At 38.1% G+C, this 12,140-nt stretch overlaps 1 protein-coding gene and 1 non-coding gene across 5 annotated transcripts in view; both read left to right on the top strand.

Moving 5' to 3' along the window:
* LOC109411988 (mucin-5AC) overlaps nucleotides 1–12,140 on the top strand; it is a 135,080-nt gene that overhangs the window by 57,891 nt on the left and 65,049 nt on the right. The window lies entirely within an intron of this gene.
* On the top strand, nucleotides 6,151–6,222 carry Trnaa-agc (transfer RNA alanine (anticodon AGC)). Its single transcript has one exon. It is a non-coding gene; the product is annotated as a tRNA-Ala (tRNA).

Below are 12,140 nucleotides of genomic sequence, written 5' to 3' on the forward strand. Positions count from 1 at the left end.
GCAGCAGTGGCTCAGTGCGCTAGTGTGCTTAGATCATGAAAATACGTAATTTTGTTTGTTTTTGCACGAAAATTGAGCTTGTTAGGGGAAGAGTGTAATTTGAGAAGAAAGTTTATCTTTATATTCATATAAAGTTGTTCAAAGTTAGTGAACAAAGGAAAAAACTGTGTGCACCGAATCGTTGCGAAGATGTCGTTGTTAGCGCATCACTGCAACAATTTCTTGAAGAAAACTAGTTGGCTGATCAGACGAGAATGGAATCCGTTTCAGTTTCGGCGTACTCGAAGTGAAGAAGTCGGTGAGTTCGTCCTGATTTGAAATTTTGTAGCTGTACATATCACAATCACGATTACGATATGAATTCTTTTTGGGATATTTACTAAATTAAATGCAAATTTTCTGATTTTATTTGGAGAAGGGATCACTCTTCTTTTTCTCGTTTCAGAGAGCGAGTAATGGCGATTAAACCTAGGCTTTGAAGCCATGACACATGGAGAAATGCCTGTGTCCCATCTCAGGAGAAGAGTCGCCAACGGAGTGTGCATTAACCTTCTTAGCAGCACCACTCCCAACGATTTTATATTCAAACACCATTCCCCTAAAACGAAACGATTGGTACGGTTGTCCCCGTTTCTTCCTTCATTCAATTCAAAAAAGTTTGTCCACAGAGAACAGACGTCTATCTTCGCTTTCTGCCTTGTGTAAAACTTTGTAACGGTCATATCAGAGTATGTGGTTATGCTCCCGTTGCGCGGCGCTAGCGTCTCATCACTTACATTGTTGTGTTGTCAAATTTGTTTCCAGTGCTCGCCGTTTTTGGTAGTTTGGCGCTCGTGACGCTTTGTGGGCTAGTGTATTTTAACGTTGAACACTGCCATCGTGGGGTCAAATCGACTTTATATGTGGGGCAGTCTCCGTTGGTAGCGTTGAGGTACACTTAAATCCTTTACACACGATTTCAACGTATTCTTGTTCGAGCATAAATGTCTGTTCTCTGTGGTTTGTCGATCATGTTATTCATAAATGTGTAACCTGATTGCCTCAAGTTTTTGAAGTACCTTCCAACCCATTAGCCTGCACAGTGGGCCTGGCCGTTTTAATATTTGTGTCACATTCATCTCTGATATCCTGCAAATATTAATGCTGACAAGAAAATATCGGAATAAATTTTGGTATTTCCAGAATGCTATTCAATACTGGCTGTGCAAACACTAGAATAGAATAGAAAATAGAAAATGTATTTTACCAATTTCAGAAGGATGATATAACAATTCGCCATACATCAGCTTTCGTGCTTGAGATGATTGGCGGCTTGTGCGAAAATTATTGAAAAGGAAGTCTCTTGTTTGTTCTTCGGGTGATTTAATCATTTTTATGTAGCTGGAGAGTTCGTTCCGGTGTTAAGATAGTATTCGAAAATCAAATTGTAGTGACTTCTTTGAAAACATTGCCATTTTTGTATCATTTTTATATGTTGTTGGGGTTTCTATGCAGAAATTATACCGTTAAAAATGTCCAAATTTTCGTTTAGTGCGTGTACAGGTTTTTCTTTTCAATCTCGTTTCAGAGAGCGAGCAAAGGCGTTTTAGCCTAGGCATTAGAGCCAGGATATATGGCCAAAATATCTGTATCCCATACCAGGAGAAAACCCACCAGCAAGGAAGGAGTGCGCATTAATCTTCCTAGCGACGCCACTTCCAACGATTCTATTTACACAATCCATTCCCCTAAAATGAAACAATTGGTACGGTTGTCCCCGTTTCTTCCTTTATCAAATTCAAAACATTACCTTAACCATACTATTCATACGTGGATAATCTGATTGCCGTATATGTTTGAATTTCCTCCAAACTTAATTAGTCTGCACAGTAGGCCTTTAGCAATTTTAATATTTGTATCATGATTTGTATCATATCGTTGATAAGCTGCAAATATTAATGCTGACAAGAAAATACCGGAAAATGTTTTGGTATTGCCAGGATGCTTTTCAATACTGGCTGTGCAAGCGCTAGAATAGAATAGAGAACTTAATCTATGAATGATAATTTTGGATATGTATATTAGACCTGTTCACTTTGAAACTTTTTTCTCCGATTCTCCGTGACACATCAAATTATCAATCCACATGTAAAACCAAGTCTTCAGTCCAAAATTGAGCCAAATTGATGAAGATTTAAAGGTGTATCAAATCGATTTTGTGTTTTTTTAGCCGTTTTCACAGAAATTTACTCAGAAATTCACAAAATTGCTCCGAAAAGATGCCGAAGACACCGTTAAGATATAGTTAGAACAATACTCTACAACTTTGCCGAAGACACTACGGTGTTTAAATGGCGTATTTCGAAGTTATTCAATAATTTTAGTTAAAAAATCACGAAAAAACACGATATTTTTACGATTTTACATATAAAAGTCATGTAATTTTACATTGTTTTAGGTGACTAAATTAATAAGCGATTACTCCTTTGTGTAACGAACATTTCGTCCATACATCGTTTTTGTGTAGGAATTCGTTTTCATTGACTAATTATCAAAAGTATGTTACGTTGATACCAAAAATCGCACAGAGTTACCAGCACGAGTTAAAACAAAGTTACCCATGATTAAGACGTCATGCCATCGTTTTCTAATGTCTTTTGATTTAGGTATCAGAAATGGTGCGGATGGTAAGGCTCAAGCTTGCGGATCAGAAGGTCTCAGGTTCAAGCTCAAATACATGATAAACTTTTTGTTTTTCTTTCTTTGTGGCAGTTAGGATGATGAATCTGCCATGACTCAATTTAGCTAAAACAATTCAATACGATGATGGAACTGCTTCTGGATGCAACATTTTACAGACAACTGTGGGTGGAGCTTACTTCTTATCTATCTACCCACAAATCAGCACAACTACACGATGAAGGGAAACTTCATTCTTACTATGCACTCTACGGTTCCGAAACAATGCTATGATGCCAAATTGCAATGAGATGCAGTGCGTAGTTTCATCAACTTATAGCAGGATCGAGACGCAAACAAAATGCTGTTCCAGGACTCGAAACTTGAATCTTCGAATCCACAATCTCATGCTCAACCAACTGCACCAAATTTAAACTGATGCAGATGAGACAAAGAATTGTAATGACGTTTAAATCATGGGTAACTTTGTTTTGTTTTATGCTGGCAACTCTGTACAATTTTTAGTATCAACGTGACGAACTTTTGATAATTAGTCAATGAAAACGAATTTCTACACTAAAATAATGTATGGACGAAATGTTCGTAACACATAGGAGCAATAGCTCATAAAATTAGTCACCTAAAACAATGTAAAATTACATGACTTTTACATGAGAAATCGTAAAAATATTGTATTTTTTGGTGATTTTTTAACGAAAATTGTTGAATAACTTTGAAATACGCAATTTAAACACCATAGTGTCTTCGGCAAAGTTGTAGAGTATTGTTCTAACTATATTTTAACGGTATTTTCGGTACCTTTTTGGTGCAATTTTCTGGATATTGAAGTACATTTTCGTAAAAATGCTCGAAAAAACACAAAATCGATTTGATACACCTCTAAACCTTTATCAATTTGGCTCAATTTTGGACTGAAGCCTAGTTTTTGCATGTGGATTGATAATTTGATGTGACACGGGTAGGTCAAAAAAAGTGAACAGGTCTAATGTATATCGTGTGGCAGGATCAATAATACTCTATGTCCAACGAAGTCAAGTAAATTTTATTTTATGAAAATCATAGTCATGCTGAACACTTGTGCGCTTACCGCGTCGGCTATAATATGGGCCTTTTTTCCGCGACTTACTTTCCGGGACTCCTAGGTGGTAAATGGTAAACGCTCTTGATGGCAGCCCTGCTGACATTGTTGATCACGTCTAGAGTGACAATCGCGTAGTGGCGGATTCCCCGTTTATCATTAACTCAATAGCGTGCTCCGCCGATCGTCCCTACCGGAAGCCAAACAGTTTGTCGGAGATTCCGGAGTCATTTGACTTTTCATCCGTGTAGCTGCTGGCTTAGAATAGTACTACGGACCACCTGTTCCGGGGGTAAAAGTCCAATAAACAGGTAACCCTATTCCAAGGTGACAGGCGACCCGTACTGATGGATGAATAGTTGAAGGGGCTTAACACATGCTCGATGTTTTAGGGAGGCCGTAGCAGGGGTAGATTACCTTTTTGGGTTGTGTTACGGCGAAAGATCTACCAAACCGAACCCTAGTCCTAACTGCTTCTAACTATGAAACAGCATATTTTAGTTATTAAAGGAAAAACTTCGATCCCTATTACATTTTATGCCTTGGTAAAAGTGATAGGTCTCGGTTTGGTTCTGGCTGAGATGGATCTTGAAACAAGGAAAAATGGGTTAGTATTCCTAATCTTTTATTCGGTGTTCACTGGTTTGAGACAGTAAGGACTAGGGTTCCGATGCATGGTCAATATTGGTATCATTCCTTGACTTTTTCGTTAACGGATCCGATTTGGACTGAAAAAGGTTTAATGTGGAACCTTTCAATCATAATCCTTTCTTGCGATGAAGTTGAAAATGACTACTGTAGCAAAACCGAATACTTTATAACTATAACTATAATAGTGATAGAGTAATACGATATGTACTATACAAAGGACACGGGATATTCCACAATAGATCATGTCTTACAGGCTTATGTGTCTGAGGGTTGCGAGCGCGTACCGTACCGTGTCGCACGACGCTCTTTGCGTCATTACTGGTATGGTGCCTATCAGCATTCTTATCAGTGAGGACATGGAGTGCCTCGAAATGCGCGGCACAAGAGGCATACGCAGGACTGTCAGGATGGCCTCTATGGTCAAATGGCAGCGCGCGTGGGATAGTTCCACCAATGGAAGGTGGACCCATAGGTTTATACCGAGGGTAGATAGTTGGATTAATAGGCGCCATGGGGAAGTTACATTCCACCTGACACAGGTCCTTACAGGTCATGGTTGCTTCCGACAGTATCTACACCGTTTCGGGCATGCGGATTCTCCCGAATGCCCAGTGTGCAATGGTTTAGAGGAAACGGCGGAACATGTTTTGTTCGTGTGCCCGCGTTTTCGCACAATGCGTGACCGTATGCGTGGCACATGCGGGGAGGACACAACTCCGGACAACTTGGTCCAGAGAATGTGTAGGGATGAGCATAGCTGGAATGCCGTTTCAACGGCTATCACCCATATCGTCTGGGAGCTACAGAGGAGGTGGCGCGTGGACTCGGAGAATGGCTAGTCCAGATGCAGTACAAGAGGTGGTCCAGGGGTTCGAAGTCGGCTTCGTAGGTCTGTTTACTCTTGGGGGATGAAAAATTCCAAATTTAGTTTCCAAGTTCCTGAAGAGCTTAGAACATTCTTAGTTGAAATTCCACTGCCTAACGAAAAATAGTTATGGGAATTAGCAGATCCGTGTGTTTTTCTATTGTTCAGCACGAAATTGGCTGTTGTGGGAGATGCTCGAGCTGCTGCCGCCAGTAGTTCAAATTAAGGTTAAAATTGGTTCAAATTATGATTAGGATGGTTCAAATTAAGATTAAAATCATTGTTGACAAATAGTCGAATTTTCCAATGAAATGCGGTGCAAATACAAAGCTTTTACCACTTAACAGAAAGCTTATACCCGTGGCTTTCATGTACATAAGATTTTGCTGTAGTAAATAATTTCCATTTGGGAGAAAAAATCACTCAAAATTTGCGCTACTTTGGAAAACCGCAATTTAGTTCAACTTTTGATAACCTACCCTAGTTATCAGTCGTATCAAACAGAATGCGAACGACTCGTTTGATCGCCTTCCAGGTAGCAATTGTTCTTCCTCCTTGGGAAGCGGTGCCTGTACGATAGGCAAACAGTTTCAAACAATAAGGGTCTGTTTCAATTGGAGAATAAAAATTAATTTTCACTTAAACTTGACAGTTCGATAATTATTTCCATATGAGAACTGTCAAGTTTAAGTGTCGAACTGTCAAATTTAAGTAAAAAATAATTTGAATTCGCCAATTGGAACAGACCCTAAATAAATCGCTTTCGCTCGTCGTACATATGTACAACCAGAGATTGTTATATTTGCGGTTTAGGGGAAGATGATATAGATCGATGAGATTTGAATTGAACCTTATGACAACTAAAATGTCATTAATTGGCTCGGTGGCTTAGTTGGTAAAGCACTTGTCTAGCGAATAAGGGTCGTGAGTTCAAATCTCACCTGAGCTGTGGAGTTTTTCCCAATTTAATCAATAATTTACCCATCTGTACATATGTAGGTTGAGTTATTTGAAAATCATAGTTTTCTGTGTTGTCGTTGATTTTCGTGCTATATTTCCTATGGAGGTTGTTCTACACTCAGAACAGTCAAGAATAACAACTTGAATGTTTGGCAAATAAATTCATGCGTTGCCACTAAAATAACTGAAACGGCCGCTATGAAATGAGTAGGGTCTGGGACCATTTAGGCAGGAGGACCTATTTTGGGCACTTGTCCGATTGACTTGAATTTTTAAACATGGTTATGTACGTATCGGATAGTGTCCCAATCGGTTTAAAATTGACTGAGTTTTAACAGCAAGTGCCCAAAATAGGTCCCCCTGCCCAAATGGTCCAAGACCCTAGTTAGCGCCACCCGTAGCCTTGCGTCTTTGATGTAATTTAACTGCTGTGATTGTGTTATAGTCCATATACGGTGGCGCTTTTGTTTTGATGCGGTGAGTAGCGGAAAAGTCGGCTTCAATGATCGATTAAAAAAAATGAGGATTGGTGCTAGACCCTTGCTTTCGAGACATTTATTTAATACTAGCTGTCCCGGCAGACGTTGTTCAGCCATTTTGGTGGTAATTGTTTGACAATTAATGTGGGCTTATTTTGCACCGCACTCTAGATTGGTTTAATTGCGATCGCTTCGAATTTCTTCCCCTCTCATATGAATTTCAGTAATTTTACAATTGCTTTTCTTCCAAGTGGATTTTCGTAACTTTTTCTACTTATAAACACTGCCATCATGAATACGAATTGAATTGTTCAAGAGTCATGCTGATCAGTTCATCAGTTCTTGAGTTTTGTTGCCTCAAAGGAACTTCAAACTCATTTTTATATATATATATATATAGATAGATTGTACTCAAACTGTATGGTATCGTTAGTGCATTTGAAATTTCTGAAACTACCATTTTTAAAATAGAACCGGTATGACATTTGAGTTATGAATGACATTGTAGCTACTATGATATTTCATAATCCATGTTTTTTTAGTGCATCCTTAACGTGAGAATAAGTAAGTTTATCTACTAATGACTTTTTTTTTTCTTAAAGCAAAGTTACTTAGCACCACCTTAGCTAGTACCTACCATACAAGTATGGGTGACCTTTTCGGCCTTTGCCTAAGATTGCGCCTGCTCTGGATTGTACCTACCCGCAGTTGAACAAATGGCAAAATAAGCATCCTCTCTCTTTGAGCATCCATGTGCGCTAGCACTGACATGTGAGGTCACTTGACTGCCTCGCTTCATTCGATGATTGAGCCATTCAGGTCACCAATAGTAAAAATCTCTAAAATATAGATCATGACTGCTGGCCTGGCAGCAACGGCGGTGGCTCATCGCGATCAGTGTGCACATCATTCCTTTTCTGGCCGAGACGATCGAAGCAAATGCAGATGAAAGTCAAACACTGTGCAAAAAAGCTAGCGGTAAAAGTAAAATAAACAAAAAAAACTTTTGATCAATCCCTCATTATGTGAAAATTGCATACAACAAAGGTGCCCTCGAATAGCGAAAGGTCATTTCATCGAGTGACGCTGTCACAGACCGAGATGCAGCAAAATACATAAAAGGCTGAAAGTTATGTTGAGCAGCGAAAACGTGATCGCCGTTTGTGAACCTGCGAACGATCCACGCAATTCTGTTTGCCAGAAGGCGATGATACTTTCAATGAAAGTGTGACGTCACGGCCCATACCATGAACGCCCCATGAAAAAGAGGAAGACGAGCATGATCCAGCATAGAGGTTGGGTGATTTCAATCTCGCTTATTAGCCTTCCCGAGCTGCTGGCTGTGCAGACGACGACAACGTAATAGCACTAGCAGCTGAGGGTCTGGATCGTGAAGCTCGAGCCCGTATCGATCGCCCACAGGCGGCTCCAGGTAAGGGCATTTAGGGTAATACACATTGTTAAAGCAAAACACACTCCTGTATCCAAAACACTAAAACTGTTTTTTATGACTATCGGTTTTGGAGCTTCGCAACCTTGTCAGTCCAATATCGTAAGCTACATATGATTACCCGAAGAATTTTAGAGATCAGCATCATAGATATCGCAATTCTGAGCACTTTTTTGGCCCTAAAGGGCCTAAAGGGTCCTAAAATGATCGATTTTAGTAAAAAAGTGTATTTATTCCGTCGAAACAAAATTTCATGTTTTTTTGGTTACTTTAGGCCCCAAATTTTGACACCAAAACGATCATTTTCCAACAACAAACTTATAACATTTCCAACTTTTGTAAAATAAGGGACGGCCTTTCATCCTTTTCCAAAAACATCGATTGTTTCCGTTCTTTTTATTTCCATGCATGCTTATTCCTAACAAAAATACAAAAAATAAAAATAAAACAAAACAAATACAGTCATGACCCGATGGTTGGGGGTTAAATAGTTGGGTGGCTTTTTAGTTGGGGCTCCGTTAGTTGAGCTGTCAGCCAACTAAAAAGTACCTGGATGTCATAATTCAATGTCAAACTGAAAATGACAATGATGATTAACCTGGGCTTGTTAGGGGAATATCTGTAAATAAAAAGAAAATCGCGTTAAGTACTGTTCCTTTGAATTCCACTAAGAATTTGCATCCTTTGACAGATACGTATTTCGACCTCAACTGTAAGGTCGTCTTCAGTGTCTTGTACTTGACTCGACTCGACTTGAGTCGAGTCAAGTACAAGACACTGAAGACGACCTTACCCGAGCAGGAGAAAATAGCTGAGGAATACCAAACTCATGTATGGAAAACCGAATACCTACAACCTGAATGAGGTATTAAGAAGCCCTGCATAAGAGGTAAAATACCTAAAATAATAACTGGTTCATATTCTGCGCATAACACGTGAATAATGACATCAGGTATGGTAATACCTGAATAATAATCGACAATTTTTCCATACAAATAGCAATTTTTCCATAATTTAATAATACCTCAAGCAGTCCTAAACACCAAACCAATAACTCGTTGAGGTATTACATCAATACCTACAAAATACCAAAATTAGTTATTTTCAATACCTGGATAGTAGGCCTCCCTTATTTTGCAAAATTTAGAAATGTTATAAGTTCGTTAGTGGAAAATGATCGTTTTAGCTAAAAAATGATCGTGTCAAAATTTGAAGTCCGTATCTCCAGGCTAAGGGTCCCTCAAGAGGCCTAAAATTGTCAAAAATTGTATGGGACCAAAAAAACATGAAATATTTTTCGACAAAAAAAATACGCTATTCCACTGAAACCGGTGTTTTTGGGACCCTGAAGGGCCAAAAATGTGCTTAGATTTGCGATATCTCTACTCGTTTCCAAGATATTGACAAAAAACAACTGAAAAATCAGCATTTTTGAACATTTTTATAGATTCCGAAGGAAACTTACCTTATTTTGTTCAATAACTCAAAAACGAGTAGAGATATCGCAAATCTAAGTACATTTTTGGCCCTTTAGGGTCCTAAAATCACCGGTTTTAGTAGAATAGCGTATTTTTCTGTCGAAAAAAAATCATGTTTTTTTTTGGTCCCATACAATTTTTGACAACTTTAGGCCTCTTGAGGGACCACTTAGCCTTGAGATACGGACTTCAAATTTTGACACAATCATTTTTTAGCTAAAACGATCATTTTCCACTAACGAACTTATAACATTTCTAAATTTTGCAAAATAAGGGACGGCCTACTGGATAGCCAACCAATACCTAGCCTTGGTATGATACCTGAGTTTGGTATGCTCCAGTTATGTGTCAGTTATTCATTCCTGCTCGGGTACAGTTGAGGTCGAAATACGTATCTGTCAAAGGATGTAAATTCTTAGTGGAATTCAAAGGAACAGTACTTAATGCGATTTTCTTTTTATTTGAAAATGACAATCAATCTGTAATTCCGAGGGGAGAACTAATAAGTTTTTGGTTTCTTAAACTTTACTGATAATAGAAAAGAATTTCTATTTCATATTTCTTAAAAAAAATATGTACAATTACTTCGAAACAAATGTTAAACATCGGCAATCTTTATTTTGTCGATTATTTGTGCGTTTTATGCTTGCATTTGGTCCGGGTGGTTTCATAAACATCTATATTTACACTTCTCCGACTAAAAATGGGCGAAAATAATTATTTCTCGCATTGGCCATATATGTATCTTGCAAAGCGAATCAGTTTTGCTCTAAATATAAAACAAATTGAAACATTTTACTTTTTACTTCCAACCTAAACATGATTTGAAAAAAAAAAATGCGCACGCCCATTGGACTGCTGTCACTTCACCCAACTAGCGAATCAAATTCGTTGGTTGGGTGGAGGTTGTGGCTCAACCAGCGGGTTCCGACTGTAGTGCTTTTAGTTATTCTTTCGATAGGATGAAAATGGAAGCAATTTTCTGAAAATGGGTTGCGTTCCAATTCCCATAATTCTCATTGAAATTAATTTTCGAATAAATTTGCTATATAAACATTTTAAAAAATCTCGAAAATGTGGGTTTCACAAGATGCTCTGTATTTTTTCACTTTTGCCCGCTTTTTCAAGTTTAAGGTACTGTAATCCGGGGTCAAATTGATCACTTAAAAAACACTCTTGCGAATAACATTTGAAGCAATTCAAATACATATTGCCAATGGAATTTCTGTAAAATCAGTACCTGGTGGATCTCCATAAAACAACGTGACAGAATTTTGTTCAACAAATTCAAACTTAAAGTTAAATAACTCCAAAAATCAAAAAATTGAAAAGGCCACTTTGGGACGAAATTGATCAGCACACAATTAAACATCGGATAGACAGGAAAATTGCCTTATCAGCTTAATTTTGCTCTTCTAAACACGAATAACGTATCAAAACTCTTACAACTGATGAATTTGACCATTAAAATGCAAATATAAATTTTGAAATAGCCCCTAGACGCCTACCTTCAGGCAGTTTCCTTTAAAGTCAGTGATTTCTATTACGATAAATGAATATTTCATAAAAAAATGAATTGTTTTAACTAGTTCATGTTCAGAATATCTACATTACTTCACAGTCAAGGCTCCACAAAAATGTGGAAACAGAAAATTGACGGGAAGTTCTAGAGGAAATCGATTGTTTAGTAACAATGATTTTAGGTTAGTGAGAAACACATAGAAAATTCCTTAAAAAATAAGGCAAAACTTACTTTTTTCAAAAATGTAAAACTTCACACTCATGTTTAGACACCTATGAATTAGATAAGGTAAAAAGTTTAAGATCATTATGACGTTTAGAAGTTCCTAGTATAGAATTACAATGTAGTTCCCGAATGATCAATTTCACCCCGCTGATCAATTTGACCCCGGTTTACGGTACTGTATTTTTTGTTGTCTGAAAATGTTCTAAAAAACTGTACAAATGCTTTTAAAATTTGAATTTTGAGATATTTTTGATCATTTTCGTACAGAGCGTGTGTGCTTAACGCTCGTGTGCCATCGCTCGCTTTTATAGCTCCGAAATGACCGCGTATTACACGTTTTCCGTAAGCTGAAAATTACCGAAACCGTTTTCTAGTCGAAAATCATCCAGTGCTTTACCGATTCAGTGTGTAATATTTGTGATTCCAGTAAAATCGTATTAGTATGACGATGAACCCGAAGTCGATGGTTTGTGCAAAAGAAGTTCTTTGCAAGAGTCGCGGTATTTGCATATACAACATGGAACAGAGCCTATACGTTGTATGTGCTGGACCGTGTAAAAGTTCGCATCACATCTCCTGCATTGGTATGAGTCAAGAGAAACGTAGTGCTATATCGCACGACGTAGTATGGATCTGTGAAGAATGTTTTCCTGTTTTCAACGAATGGCGCAATTCAGACCACAACACCAACACATATCATCATCATCTGATTCGATGTCAATGAAATCCGAGATAACCGAGCTGAAGCCGCAA

The sequence above is a fragment of the Aedes albopictus genome, chromosome 3 (assembly GCF_035046485.1).
Source record: "Aedes albopictus strain Foshan chromosome 3, AalbF5, whole genome shotgun sequence".
NCBI lineage: Eukaryota > Metazoa > Arthropoda > Insecta > Diptera > Culicidae > Aedes > Aedes albopictus.